A 14,434-nucleotide genomic window follows, 5' to 3' on the forward strand; every position below is an offset into this window, starting at 1 on the left:
GTAGAGCACATGAAATGCAACAAGTCCAAATTGAGATGCAGTGCCAGTGTAGAATCCACGCTGGATCTCAGTTACTTAGTAGAAAAAATGTTCAACATCTCATTATTATTTTTATATTGATTGCATGTTGAAATGATAATATGTTGGATATATTGGGTTAAAATATTAAAATTAATTTCATGTTTCCTTTTACTCTTTAATGTGGTTACCACAAAATGTAAAATTATATATGTGGGTCACATTTGTGGTTTGCATTCTATTTCTATTGGACAGCGCTGGTCTAGGTATTTCAAGAGAAAAGGAGGGGTTGGAATGCGCATATGATTTTTTTCATAGCCTGTAATTCATAAAATACAATAATTTGTTCCCTCGTTGCAGGAGACCTGGGCTTTCTCCCCACTATACTTAGGACACGAATATCATTGATTACATGGTCTTTCAATCCCATGGCTGTTCTGTAGTTTACTTAATATTTGGATTACTTACAATATTCCTATATATTTTCTAGTGATCTTTGTACACAATCTTAATAATTCTCATAGGAGAAATTGTTTTAAGCTGCTGCTCCAAATTGCCCTTCAAGTGTGACTAGCTTACTGTTACCAAAAGTTGATGCCTCTTTTGCCATTTCTTTGCAATGTGAGTTATCATCATATCCAATTTGATAGCATATGTTATCTCTATCAGAAAAACAACTAAATTTGACACTCTGACATGAGCTGCTCAGTGTAAAATAACAGAAAATGATGAAGGATAGCTTAATCTAGCCCACATTGGACAGAGGTATGGATTGATTGGTAGTCTTTGCAGAAATACGGCAGACTCAGTGACCACTCCACATTATCTTTTTAATGAATGTCTGGTCCTCTTTGCCAGCCATGAGGGTCCTTAATGAGTAAATAATTTAAAATACATGGAATACCTGGCAGATTAGTCTTGTGGGAAGCAATCCATAGATGTGCCCTGGAAGTGAAAGGAAAGCAAAAACAGTTAACAACATTACGTGGAGTTTTAGAAGCACATAATGAAGATCCTGGGGGAAAGAGCCCTTCTCGACTGGAAGTTTTTAATTGGCATGGCTACCTGGGATACAGTTACATCAGCATTGCAAGGCCAATTAGCCAAGAGTTCACAAAAATCTGTTCCGTGCCTTCTGCACTTGAGAACAAATGGAAAGAAACCGGGAACACACCTTAGCTTCCCTTCTTTCATTTAGCAAGAGTAGGAACTGGTGCCTGTCAAGAAATTGATCGTTGCTGTTGTCTCCAGAACATTAACATCTTTCACACACAACAATTTGAACAGTTCGCTGGGAGGTTGCTGCCCTGTAATTGTCATGTTCCAGGTTAGCTGCGCGGTTGTAACAATAAGAGAGGCTCAGCCAGTTGATGAATTGCTTGCTCCTGGACATTCGTGCTGCCTTCTTCCTGCTACTCCATTCCAGGAGTAGAGCTTGAGGATACTGCTAATCCTTATATCTTTGCATTTTTTCACTCGGTTGATTAGTTTGATAATAAAATAAATATTTCTGAAAATATCCCCCCCCCCAAAAAAAAAAAAAAAATAATAGCGTATGCATACTCTTATCCCCTTTTCAGGCGATGGGTAGGTCACATACCATTTCTCCAGAAACTGTTTTTGTTTTGTTTGTTTTTCTTTTTGCTAAACTTAATGTGTATAAGCCATATTCTTTAGATTCTAGACATCTTTTTTTCTCTCCTGCCTGTGGGTGATAGATTCTAATCCTCATTACTTTGCTTTTTGTTATGTGATTAGCTGAAGGGCTTTAGCCTTTACTTTCTGCGATAAATACCTTTTCTCCTCATTTCAGAATAAAGTCTTAGGTATACATTTTAGCTTTTTTGTTTGGCCCTATGACCATAGTTTTGGGTTTTTTTCTCCTTGACTTGTCTATTCTGTGTGTCTTCTTTTATTTGTATAAACTTAAAACGTGTGCTTTAAACTTAGCCTGACATGGTGGCTAAAGGGATGAATTTGGGGTTTAAATGTTTTAGTTTCTTTTTCCTGAAGTGGATGGATTGTATTGCATTATTTCCTTGGCCCGGCACACTCTTCAGGGCACAGGTCCAATCTTGGCTCTAGTAACGGTCTCTTCCCATTTCAGCCAACAGTTTCCTTAACACACATTGTCCCTGGAAGTGGCTACTCCGTGAACTTCAAGAGAAGCCGGACCGGGATCCTTCTTTTCACTGAGCACCTACCGGATCCCCTTGTTTCCTTGCTGACCCCCTTCCTCCTGCAGAGCAGTGGGTAGAGGAGTCACTGTCCCCAGAGGCCCTCCTTCCTTTCTCTATAGAGCAGGACTGATCTCCTTTTCCAGGTTGTTGTGGGGCTTGGATGAGATACATGTGTGAAAGACTTCATAAAATGTCAAATGTGACAGTTCTTTAAAAGTTTATCATGAAAACTAAACACTCGTTAGAGCTTCTCTCCTGGTTCTTACTTAACTGCCCACATGTTCGTCGTATACTTGTTAGACATACCAATGCGTCATTCGTTAAGTCATTTGTTTACGCAAAAATGTTTGGTAGAGGTCCTAAAGCATTTTACTACATCATCATCTTTATTTCTGCAAAATCTCCTTGTGTGTTGTCTTGTTAGAGAAATGGGAATCTTCCCTACTGTAGGTATATTGAGGATTCTTCATGGAAAAGGATGAAAGTATTTATGAAACTGCATGCTCAAAATTACCATCATTGCTCAAAGTGGAATTTCAAGTGTCAGTATCTCATTATACATGGTATTAGGACAGGTGCTGTACCCCTCAAGTTTTCATCTGCTTTAAATCAATACACTTTATATCCCCATTTTCCTTATAGTTCCCCATTCATGCTCAAGAGTTGCATGGTTTCATCTCTCTGAAAGATTTGTTGTAAGAGACTGATTTGTTATCATCTCCTTAATTTCCATGGCAGCATCTCTCTGATTCTTCTGTGATTGCATATTACTGTGGTTTATGCCCAGTCACTAGAAGGAAATTTAATTCGTCGTTTACTGGACCTAGAAGTGCTTATTCCTGCCCCCTACTTCACTTGCCCTTCATCCCTGCCCTGTTGCCTCTGAGGTGCATGCTTTGGGAAGGCATGGAGTCTGGTCTGGGAAGTGAGCTGCAGCTTAAGGCTTTCTTTCTGAGTTCAGGTGTTTGTGAGAGGAAACAAGCAGGGCCTGGGGTAATTAGTACGCCCAGGGAAGGCCAGGGTGTTCAGGGGGCAATTATCACCTTCCTCTGGACACCGTTTGGGAGAGACACTGGCCTGATGGGGCCCACCCAGGTAAAAGCAAAACAGCTATTTTGGTTCCATGTAGTAAGCTGGGTACTTAACTTTTATTTAGGACTGGGTCTTTTATTTGATCCACCTTCTAAAATAGATACGATGTTCCTTACAAGATAGTGGGAGTTAGTATTATTAGGATCATAATATAGGTTCTATATAATATATACTTAGCAAATAAGCACAGGAGAGATAATCATGTCACATTTCTACTTTTCACTCTCAACTCAAGCTCAAACGACCTATCCTTCCCATCCCCACCCCCCAGGGCTTGGGTCTCTAGGAACAGTCCACTCACTTCCATCCAGGTTACCTTCTACCAGTATTTGAAGCCCATCTTAACCCCAGAGATGATACATTTACTCTTTAAAGTAGGAGGCACTTTACACTTACCTGAAAAGAATTATGTGTGTATGTATGTATGTATGTATGTATGTACATAAACTATGTTGTGTAATGAAGCTCTTTGGTTACTTCCTTTGACACTATGTCATTAGTGATTTTATAGAATTACTAGGATCTTGGTTCCCTTTTGAGGATCTTATATTTGCAGGTTCTACAGGACCTTTGTAAGGATCTATAAAATGCTGCATGTATGTTCAGGACCCGTTTTAGGTTGGCTGTGTATGCATGCAAGGTTAAGGGACAATGCTGGACATCCGGGGAGCCAAGGGTTGTGTTCTGCTGACTCGGCAGGACAGGTGCCGTAAGTATGAGGAGGCGTCCTTGCAGGTAACAATACCTCCTTCAGCTGCATTCCCAAGAGAACGAGAGGGAAGAAAGCTAGTCAGAAGCCTTATCCCTCTTCTCATTTTTTTTTTTCATGTTTATTTTTATTGGGAGCATGGTCAGTTCATACACAATTGTATAGAATTTATTGGGCTGGTTTTGTCTCAGTTTATAACTTGAAATTAAAATAAATAGAATGATGTGTGAGGTATGGTGTGTGTTTTTAAGGTGTTTTCGCCATTATTCTTTTACTCAGTCATTCTGTCTACATAACCATTATTCTTATTGACATTAATCTTATTGATCATCCAGTCCAGTCCCCTTCTCAAAGCAGGGATCCCAACCTGTAACCCATCAACCCGTCATCTTTTAGTAAGTCCCAGATTTTTGGATTTTAAGGACCAGTACACTAAACAAAAATGATTGCAGTTAGAGATCTCATCTAGAATCAAGATTTTATTTTGTCAAAAAGGACACACCTGAAACAACCATCATCTTTCATTATTATTTCATAAAAAGGACACTTTAATAGAAAAAATGTAAAAACTGTATAATCTTAGAGTTAACTTTTTGAAAAATGCACCACACTTACTTTCCTGCTTACCACTGACAGACTGCTGGTCTTGTCTTCCCCGGTTAGTTTTGGGAGATACTTCTCTGCAGCAGCATAAATGGCCCCACCCCAGATGGTCACCTGGCTCCGCTTGGACACTACCAAGGGCAGCAAACTCCACATCCTTCCTCAGAGGATGCTATTTCTAGATTTTTGTCAGTGGTGCTCGCTCTCTTCTGAGAGAGCTCAGACGAGGTAAAAAGAGGTGTCCAGGACGGATGTGTCCCATGTAGGAAGCACTCGATGAAAGCAGGCTGTCATCATTCATGTATTCTTTCGTCTACCCCTTTCTTCTGAATTTTGACAATTTCCTATTTGCCAGGCACTGTGCTGCAGCCTGATGTACAAAGAGGAGGGCAGTCCAAGGGCACACGTGTTACGGGGACGCAGACTTGCAGGTAGTGAGTGCGGCAGTTGCTGGGTGTCGCACCTGGTTCTGTGGAGACACGCTGCCTTGGGCACAGTGCAGAGGCAGGGCTTGGCTCTGCCAGGGAAGGTCAGGAAAGGGTGCTGCTGGAGAGCCCTGTTAAACAGCGGCTTGCAGAATGACACTGAGTTTCCCAGGTGATGTAATAGCTTAAAGGTCAGGAAGTTAAGGTGGAACAGGGGGGACTTGAATAAGGACGTACCGGCAAGCTGGCTCTCTGTGAGTTTGCTGTGGCTGTAACATGGGGAGATGGGGGGCAGGAGGAGGGCTTCAAACAGCAGAAATGGACTGTCTTATAGTTCTGGGGGCTAGAAGTCCAAAACTAAGATGTCAGCAGAGCCATGTTCCCTCCGAAACTTGGAAGGGAGAATCCTTCCTTCCTTGCCTCTTCCTGGCTTCTGGTGATGTGCCGGCAATCCTTAGCGTGCTGGCTTGCAGCTGTGTCCCTCTGCCTCAGTCATCACATGTCACATCTCTGTCTGTGTCCATATATCTCTCTTGTAAGGACACCTGTCTACCTTGGATCAGGGTCTACTCAAATGACCTCATCTTAACTTGATTGTATCTGCAAAGACCCTATTTTATAAGATCACAGTCACAGGACGGGCTTTTGGGGAACACGAGCCCATAATGGTGGATGTTGGGAATGAAGGCCCAAGAGCATAAGTTCTTTTCATGATGGAGATCATGTATTTTTCTCAGTGTGACCTAAGTCTGGTGTTTTGTTTGTTTGGTTTTGGCTTTGTTTTGTTTTTCCTTCAGGGAACTTGAACTTGTTCCCAATCAGAATAGATATTTTCATGTGAATAAGCCAAGGCTTTCCCTAAAATTGTACAGTTGATTTTTCCCCTCTTGGAACACATATGGAAGACTTAATGTTTTTCCTATTAAATATTGTAGTGTTGGCTGTGGCCAAGTACTCATTCTAGCCTGTTGAAATAATTGAGAAGTATTTATTTTGACGTCTTACATTCACCATCCCCCCTAGCTTTGGGACATTTATATATTGAGTAAGTGTGCTATCATTTACCAGAGTTATGTCCTTGTTTAAATGTTAAAAGTGCTGGCCAAGAGCAGAGCCTGTGGCGCGTCACTCAAGGCTTTTCTCTGTGCTGACTGTGGCCACACTGACCAGCAGACTTCAGCTCAGTCACTAGTTTAACCAGTTACCCCTGCATCCAAACCAAATGTCCTCTTCCCCGACAGCCTCCAGGAGCAAGTGGTGGTTTGTACTTAACTCAGATCAAAATCTATCGTGCCGCATTCCCAAGCAACCCCTGTCTTCCCACCTGACGAGGTCATGTCAGTAAGAAGTCCTTTTAGCCCTGACCTCCCTTCACAGTCCCTTTATTTGCATGGATAATCAAAACATCTGGAAAATGCAGTGAATTCTAGCTAACTTGAGAGTGAGGCATCTTAGCTCCATTTGGGATATGGTAATTTTGCAAAACTGATATTAAAGTAACTTCCAGCATTTGGTTCTCTTCCATTCTGTTCTTATATCTATATATATAAAAGCCCAGCGACCGCATGGCGGAATGATCAAAACAGCCAGTCACTATCACGCACACTGCGACAGCCAACCAGCCCTGATCGCCACCCCAACTGCCCGCGGTCTCTCCCCCCGGCCAGTCTCACCCCTGATCAGCCCCCCCCTCCTCTGGCACAGCCCCCTATCGGCCCCCATCAAGGCAGGCTGGCAGGACCCCACCCGTGCATGAATTCATACACCAGGCCTCTGGTATAAAGAAAATTCCCTTCTGATTTTCTTAAGTGTAAAGACTATAAATTTTTAGAGCTGCACTACTCTGTTTTTGGAGGGGTTGTTTATCTTTATCTACAGTGTCTAAGGACAGCCTTATTTGGAGGTAAACCAGTAGGAAACCAATGTGGGAGTCCTATTTATCCATTTCCATCAGATCCATTCTAAGAGCCATGGCCATTGTTACAAGTGACCCTTGCAAAAAATAATCTAAGTGTAGAAACATCAACTGTGCTGGCAGGCTACAGTAGCATTTCCTTGCTTATATCATCCAAGTGTATTTTTTTAACTAGTGATGCATTAATATTATGTCCCCAGATTTCTTAGAGCTGAAGTGACTAAAATAGATATTTCGTTTCCAGTCTGTGCTTCAGACTGGCTTTTCAAGGTCGCGGGCAGTCAGGATTTATTACTTTAGAAAGGGATAGGCTGACTGCATTTGGAAATCAATACCCTGGTGCGGTGCTTTGGATCAAAGCCAACGTGAGTATTCAGTCTAGGAAATGTCCAATTTGACTGCTGCCTTCTGTAGCTTGTGTTAGAATCAAGAGACCTTTCTAGGTAATTTGCACACTCTTGTTTAATAGTTTCAGATAACTCTGTTTTGCTTCAGAGAGCATGTTTACTCTTACCCTCTGTCACGCTGTTCTTGTTTTGAATGATGCTGTCATTTATGGTTTTCAGTGTGGGAGTTTAATGCATTCCGTTTCTACAGACTCTGACAGTCTTTTGGTTGTGTGTGTGTGTGTGTGTGTAAAAGATTTCCAGTTTTGATTTATTTTAAAAGAAACAACAAATGTAGAGATACTTGAAAAACAATCTAGGAACATAAACTCTTCTAAGTTCTATTGTTTTCTTATTGATACTAATTTTTAATCCCATGTTAAACTCCTAAATGACCTTGGTTCCCTTGTGTGTTTTTATAACTAAATTGGTATAAAGTACAAGGCCATGTCAGTTTTCTAAGGCAAAATGTAATATTTCTCTTCTCCCCCTCACAGCCAACCTCTCTTAATTCTCCACACCAAGCATTTTTAGGAGGGAAACTATATTATATGTTTGTTTCATTCATTCAATATATTTAGTGGATACAATATACAAAGAAATGTGCTGAAAAGTAACATAAAATGATAGGCCTAGCCCTGGCTGGCATTGCTCAATGGTTAGAGTGTCGGCCTGCACACTGAGGGTTCGACTCCTGGCCAAGGGCGTACCTGGGTTGTAGGTTTGATCTCCGGTCTGGTCAGGACTTGTGTCGGAGGCAACTAATTGATGTGTTTCTCCCCTGCCCCCCCCCCCCCCCCCCCCCGCAGCCACTCTCTTCCACACTCTTTGAAAATCAATGGGGGGAAAATATTCTTGGGTGAGGATTAACAAAAGAAAAAAAGGTAGGTCTACCTTTTCTTAACATTTTGTAATAGGACCACATCCATATTAAGGTAAAGAGGTAGCCTAGTTTAGTGCTGTCATGTGGTTAGAATCAGAAGGACCATTACTTGGAGGGGCATGGCAGAAAGGATAACATCTATTAATTATTGAATATCTATTATGTGTCGAGCACTGTGTCAGTCACGTGACAATAATCTTGTGAGGTAGATGTTGTTATGCCACTTTACAGAATGAGTTACTGAAGCCAGACAACTACGCCGGCATCACAGAGCTTGTCATTGGCCAGATGAGAACTTGATGATAGGTCTTTGGTTGCAAGTCTATCTTCTTTCCAATATAACATTGTCTCCCTTATGAACATGAATGTAGTGCTATATAAACATGAAGGTGAGGTTATCAAAGCAAAGAAAATATATTATAGGTTTTGGTGGGAGGGAAAGGGAATGTAAGAAATGTTCAATCATTGTCACTTCATAAATTCACGTTAGAAATAAAAGACCACTTTCTATCATCAAATTGCCTTCATTATAAAAGACATTAGCCAGTGTTTGAAACTTTTAGGGATTCATTTCCGTGATAGATAATCTACATTTTACTTGCAAACTTCTGGATTCCGTTTTCAGTGTGTGTCATTTTCCTATGGCATATGAGTACTTAGGATCCGTAATCTGGGTCTGGCCCTCTGGCTGCATCTGTAAGTGCTGCCAAACAGTGACTTGTGGCAAAAATAGTGTCATAAGATGATGTAAATGACCCCTTGTGCTAGGTGCTCTTAAAAGACCATAAAATAGTGTGAAGCTACTTTACTTTGATTGCAGACCATAATAGACCTGATACTAAGCTATAATAGCAAGTCTGTGTAATAAATCAACTGCTTTACAGGGTGCTTTTCATTTAGAAGCGAGGTATATGGTTTTCATATAATATGACAAAAACGCACCTTAGCCATTTTAATGGGGCAGTTTTCATGTACATTCCATATGGATTATTCAGTTCAAGGCATATATTCAATAAACAGCATCAATTGTTAGTTTTGTGTAGCATTTATAATGGATTAGCTGTGCAACCCAGAAACGTTGAGAAGGCAGATTAGCAGGAATGGTTTCTAAATTTAGTCAGAAGAGGTTATTAACCCCAAAATCGGGGTGCAAACTACCAATGTTATTTGTATTCTGAAAGGTTATGTTTATCTTAAAATTTTAATGTTATGAAAAATCAGATATATATTTTTTCTCTAGAAAAATAGGCTATTTTGTCCCAAAGCTTCTGTAATCTATTCTTCATCAGCTCACATGCTATAGGGCCACCAGTCTAGCTGAGGGTTAGACTACTTAGCGATGGTCTGAGCTTCTGCTAAGTCATCTCTTATCTGTAAGCTCTTAGGCCTATAATTGCAGCTGAAACTCACTGTCCTTTCTAGGGCATCTCAGAAAAGTGAACCGTGGTGGTGGTACCTGTTCTCCATCTCTACATTCACAGAGACAAGCCACCGGCTTTTCATAGCACAGATACCATGGGTGGTTTTTCTCGGAAGTCAAGTTAAGCCCTGTGTCTTAAAAAAAAATTTTCTGTCCTTAGAATTTTTCCATTCGTCTTCTAGCTCTTCTTCATTATAATTTATTGAACTTGAGTGTCATTGCTTGAGTCAAAGATCAAAGAAATAACAATAACATAAAATGTGACATCTCTCTCTACTAATTCTAGCCATAAGATTTTCATTAATCTTACTAAAATCTTGCTTTCGTCATATCATTCTGTAGTTGCAAAACCTCTGACACATTCTGTTCCCTAACTCCTTTTCTTGGAGCCCAAGTCCCCTAAGGACCTTTTCAGTCTCAGCTTGCACTGCCTCCCACACACAGGTGGCATTGGATTCTTCTGTTTACTAATATTGTCCTCCATAGCTCACCTGAATTTCTGCTTTCCCCAAAGTCTTTCTTGCTGAACTTGACCTTTATCCTATGTTTCTGCCCTCTTTTTTTGGCATTCACCATACAAGATCACAATAGTCTTAGTTATTTTTTTTAATATTAAAAATGCCTTACATTCTCCCAAAGATTGTCCCCCTTGATGGCAGGAATGGTATCTTATATATATTTCATAGGCCTGTGTGGTGAAGGGCATACTGGAAATGTGCTATAAATATGTGTGGGTTGAATTCTTGGTCTGGTCTCTTTCTTGACTATACTTGTGTTTCCTGTGTTTCATTGACCTTCAGCACCAGGTTTGCTTTTGACTTTTAGGGCTGTGGCAGCTTTTCCTGCCAGGCATTTTCCTCCTTCAAATCCTGGCTCCCGTTCCAGCTACATAAGATGTCACTTCCTGTTCCATCCCAGGGACCAGGGATCACTGATTCAGACACACCCAGCTGTTCAACACAAGTGGGATGGGCAGTTATCAAATGGGAGAGTTAAGCCAAAACTACTGGAGTGAAAAGTGGGATATCTTTAACATTTAGTCTTCTAGAAACATTGAAAATCTCCAGGGTCAAAAAGAAAGCTTTAGAAAATCTTTTTGGTATTGATTGCCTAATTTTAAAATCTACATGTCTTGTATCTCATCTTCAAATGCTTACCACTTCCTATTCCAAGTAAATAAAGTAAATGTATCCAGCAGAATTATTCAAGGTAGTGAGGTTTCAGAATACAAGGATAAATGACTTTTCTACTTTTCCATTATTTTTATTTCTCCAACAAACTTTTCTATCAGCAAAACAAATATAAATAATTTATATTTCCTTCCTTCCCCAATTCAACCCCTGTTAGAAGAGCTAAAGCAAATTTTAGGAGATCCCCTTTTCCTGGGAGGCCATTTAAAAAATAAAGCAGCAGAGAAAGCAAGTTAGAAAATTACATATACAGTATCATTTGTGTGTGTGTGTGTGTGTGTGTGTGTGTGTGTGTGTGTATGTGTTTTCCCCCAACAAGTTTAAAATAACAAGAAGAGTTTTGGCTTTCAGTTCCCAAATCCATTCCTACCGAATAGATACATGGGTTACTCCTTGTAAGCTTTAAAGGCATTTGTGCCGCCTCCTCCCCGATACTGTTGATATGTTCTGTTGGTGGGTTTCTTATTCCACATAGAACAGTGGTCTGCCCAGAAAGTCAGGTGACTCCTTTCTGAATGGTATCACCATCTGTCTTGGAGACTGTAGCAGCTCGAGTCTGCCCTCATCGCTTCACTGGTTTGGAAATATGCAGCAAATTCAAGATGGGAATTACTTTGAACCTTTGGACGCATCTGTGTTTGGTGACAAAAGTTTCTACAAATGTCAGTCAACATTTTGGCCAAAGCAGACTTCCTGCCTCCCATCTTTGCTGCTTTAGTGGGTCCATATTCACTCAGTTGCACATCTACATAGTGGGAGTCATACTGTACCTACTCAAAAGACTGTTGTGAAGTTTTAAATAGATGATCTAAGTCACTTAGAGCAGTGCTTGGCATCAAATAAAAGCCGTATAAGTGTAAGCTGTTGCTCTTACTATTCCCCTGAGTTAACTCACTAGGTCAGTGGTCAGCAAACTGCGGCTCGCGAGCCACATGCGGCTCTTAGGCCCCTTGAATGTGGCTCTTCCACAAAATACCACGTGCGGGCGCGCATGTGCAGTGCGATTGAAACTTCGTGGCCCATGCGCAGAAGTCGGTATTTTGTGGCAGAGCCACACTCAAGGGGCCAAAGAGCCGCATGTGGCTCCCGAGCCGCAGTTTGCCGACCACTGCACTAGGTCATGCAGGGCCTTTCCAATGTTGATGCTCATCTGAGAGCCACACACTCAGAAGTTTTGTGTGTGTGTTTCTCATTTCTGTCCCCCATCTCTCTTTCTTGTGTTGTCCATTTGCACGGGCACAGCATCTGTCACAGGATGGCTGAGTTCCTCTGTGTCCTTCAGAGACAGTTCAGCTATTAAAACAAACAAAACCATGAGCAGTATCCTACCCTCTTTCAGTCTTAAAATCATTTTTTGTTTTACATTGTAAGTATCTACTTCTTACTGTTGTTTCCTACACACTTATGCTTCTTCAGGTTTAATAATGTTCCTACAATATTCTAAAACTAACACAAACACTGCAGATGAGTCCATGGTGCCTTAAATGAATTTACCACTGGAATGACCAATGTTAAAATAACTTATCAACCATTATCGCCATCTGTCGGCGGTAGGTGGAGTGGACACCACTCTGAAGAGCCTTGGCTTGTAACTGGGAATGTTCAAAAGCTGCAAGTTCCCTGGTAGAGGAATGAATGTGTACTAGCATATGTGTACGCATGCCTGTGCACACACATGTGTGATCACATTGGATAAAGTCTATAACAATTTGCATCAAAATGTTTTAATATTTATATCCAGGACTTCAAGTGATTTTAGTGTTTCAACCTACTTTTCTGTGTCTTCTAATTACAATGAGTATGCATTTCTTTTGTAATTAAAGTGCATTAACAAGAAGGTAGAATTTAGGAGGAACTAAATGATGGGGTAGCGGAGAATATAAGCTTTATTTACTAAATGCAAACTAAAGTATACTTAGATTTTATATTACAGCAGATGAAAGAAGAGCTATAAATGGAAATAGTAGGGGGAGGATGGCTTAAGTTTTGGTGCAAACAAAAGAAATTTTGGTAGATTCATAGCAAAAGGTTTTATCAGCCAAGTTCACTTGGGCCAGTAGGTTTAAATGTGAGTTTTTACTTGTTATCCTCTCCCTTTGAAATTCTAATTATTGTAGTAGTCTCTTAGTTACTCTTTATCCTTTTACTGTCAGAGCTTTCTCTGGAGTGGATTATCTACTCTTAGCAAAGAATATTATATTCAGGTAGTCAGGCCTGTGGTCTGAGCCTTGTTACTTTGAAGCTGGATAAAGGCCAAAGAATCTTTATATTCACATTTTCCCATAAAATTCTACAGCTTGCTTTCTTGGGTACACATCTCCTTGGTGTTCTGAGAGTGTGAATTCTTACTTCAGGAGGCCTGTTTCTCCAAATATATTGTATGTCCTTGTTACCTAATGTCTTTTGCTTTTTTTTTTTTTTTTTTTTTTACAAATTAGCTGAAAAGAGGAACGGGGGTCGAGGGGGGTGAAAATCCGGTTGCTTTATTAGTTTTTACCCAGGTATCTGTTACTCTCACAGGCTATGATGATCAGCAGTAGAATTAGACTAAATGCTAGGCATCTGTCATGCTTCTCCTCCCCTTCCCATCCCTTGTCCCACCGTATTAAGTCTTACTGCACTAAAATTGGTAAGGGGAAATGGTGGCCTCTCTGAACCCTGCCACCTCTTGTCCGTTCCCTGAGGTGCCATTTGATAGACAGCTCTTCTCTGTATTCTAGCTCCTTTCTCCTATCATCAGAACTGCTTGTTCTGTCCCCCAACATGGCGACAGCATCTCCCGCTGAGGCAGTCTGAGTGATGGAAAGTTTTAAGTCTTCCAGGTATTTTAACGAGAGCCTGTTGTGCTGTGAGTGGTAGAACTGAGTGGATGGCCCCAAAAAACAGATTTTAGGAGAGGGAAACCCTGCACACCCTTTGGGACTGCAGAGAAGCAGCTTCCTGATCCATCAGATTGCAGGGAGGCCAGTGTGCAAATGGTCCTCAGAGTGAAAACTGTCTTCTGAGTTTCTGGGTAGTCATGGCCTTTCAGTCTTAAACCACAGATGGTGGTGAAAACCTCAGTAGGAAGTAAAACTGATACATTTCTGAACTCCTCCTATGCTCTCCCCCACCTCCCCCCGGAACACACACACACACACACACACACACATTTATCCCTCTTTCAACCATCTACTACATGTCTGTTTCTCATGTTTTAAACAAAAACAACATGGAAAATAAATCTATTCCAGTATTGCAGTGGAAGGAAGCTTCTATTTTGTTCCTCTCCTTTCATACTCTGTATAAAGAAAACGTCGTTTCTCAAAATTATGTTATCGATAAGTTACAGTGAAAACTTAAACACAGTTCGTTTTTGAGTTTTGTGGTTATAGGCAAGGTCTTAGATTCAAAACATTTATGAGCATTTATTTTCCCATTTGCAAAAATGGGAGTAACAGCACCTACCTCATAAGATTGCTGTGAAGTTCGTTAAGTAAGATCATACATACACTGTGCCTACAACTTAGAACTGAGTAAATATAACCCTCTTTCTGGTTTCCTATAAATGGCCAACGAAGTGGTTGAGGAGATATGGGATGGATTCATAGAAAGACAGTGTTTGAACTGGTCC

The 14,434-nt window shown here is 40.8% G+C and overlaps 1 protein-coding gene across 4 annotated transcripts in view; it reads left to right on the forward strand.

Annotated features, from left to right (window-relative positions):
• RBMS1 (RNA binding motif single stranded interacting protein 1) overlaps positions 1–14,434 on the forward strand; it is a 221,328-nt gene that overhangs the window by 157,066 nt on the left and 49,828 nt on the right. The gene's annotated exons all lie outside the window — the stretch shown is intronic.

Source organism: Myotis myotis, unplaced genomic scaffold, assembly GCF_014108235.1.
Source record: "Myotis myotis isolate mMyoMyo1 unplaced genomic scaffold, mMyoMyo1.p scaffold_m19_p_8, whole genome shotgun sequence".
NCBI classification, from domain to species: domain Eukaryota; kingdom Metazoa; phylum Chordata; class Mammalia; order Chiroptera; family Vespertilionidae; genus Myotis; species Myotis myotis.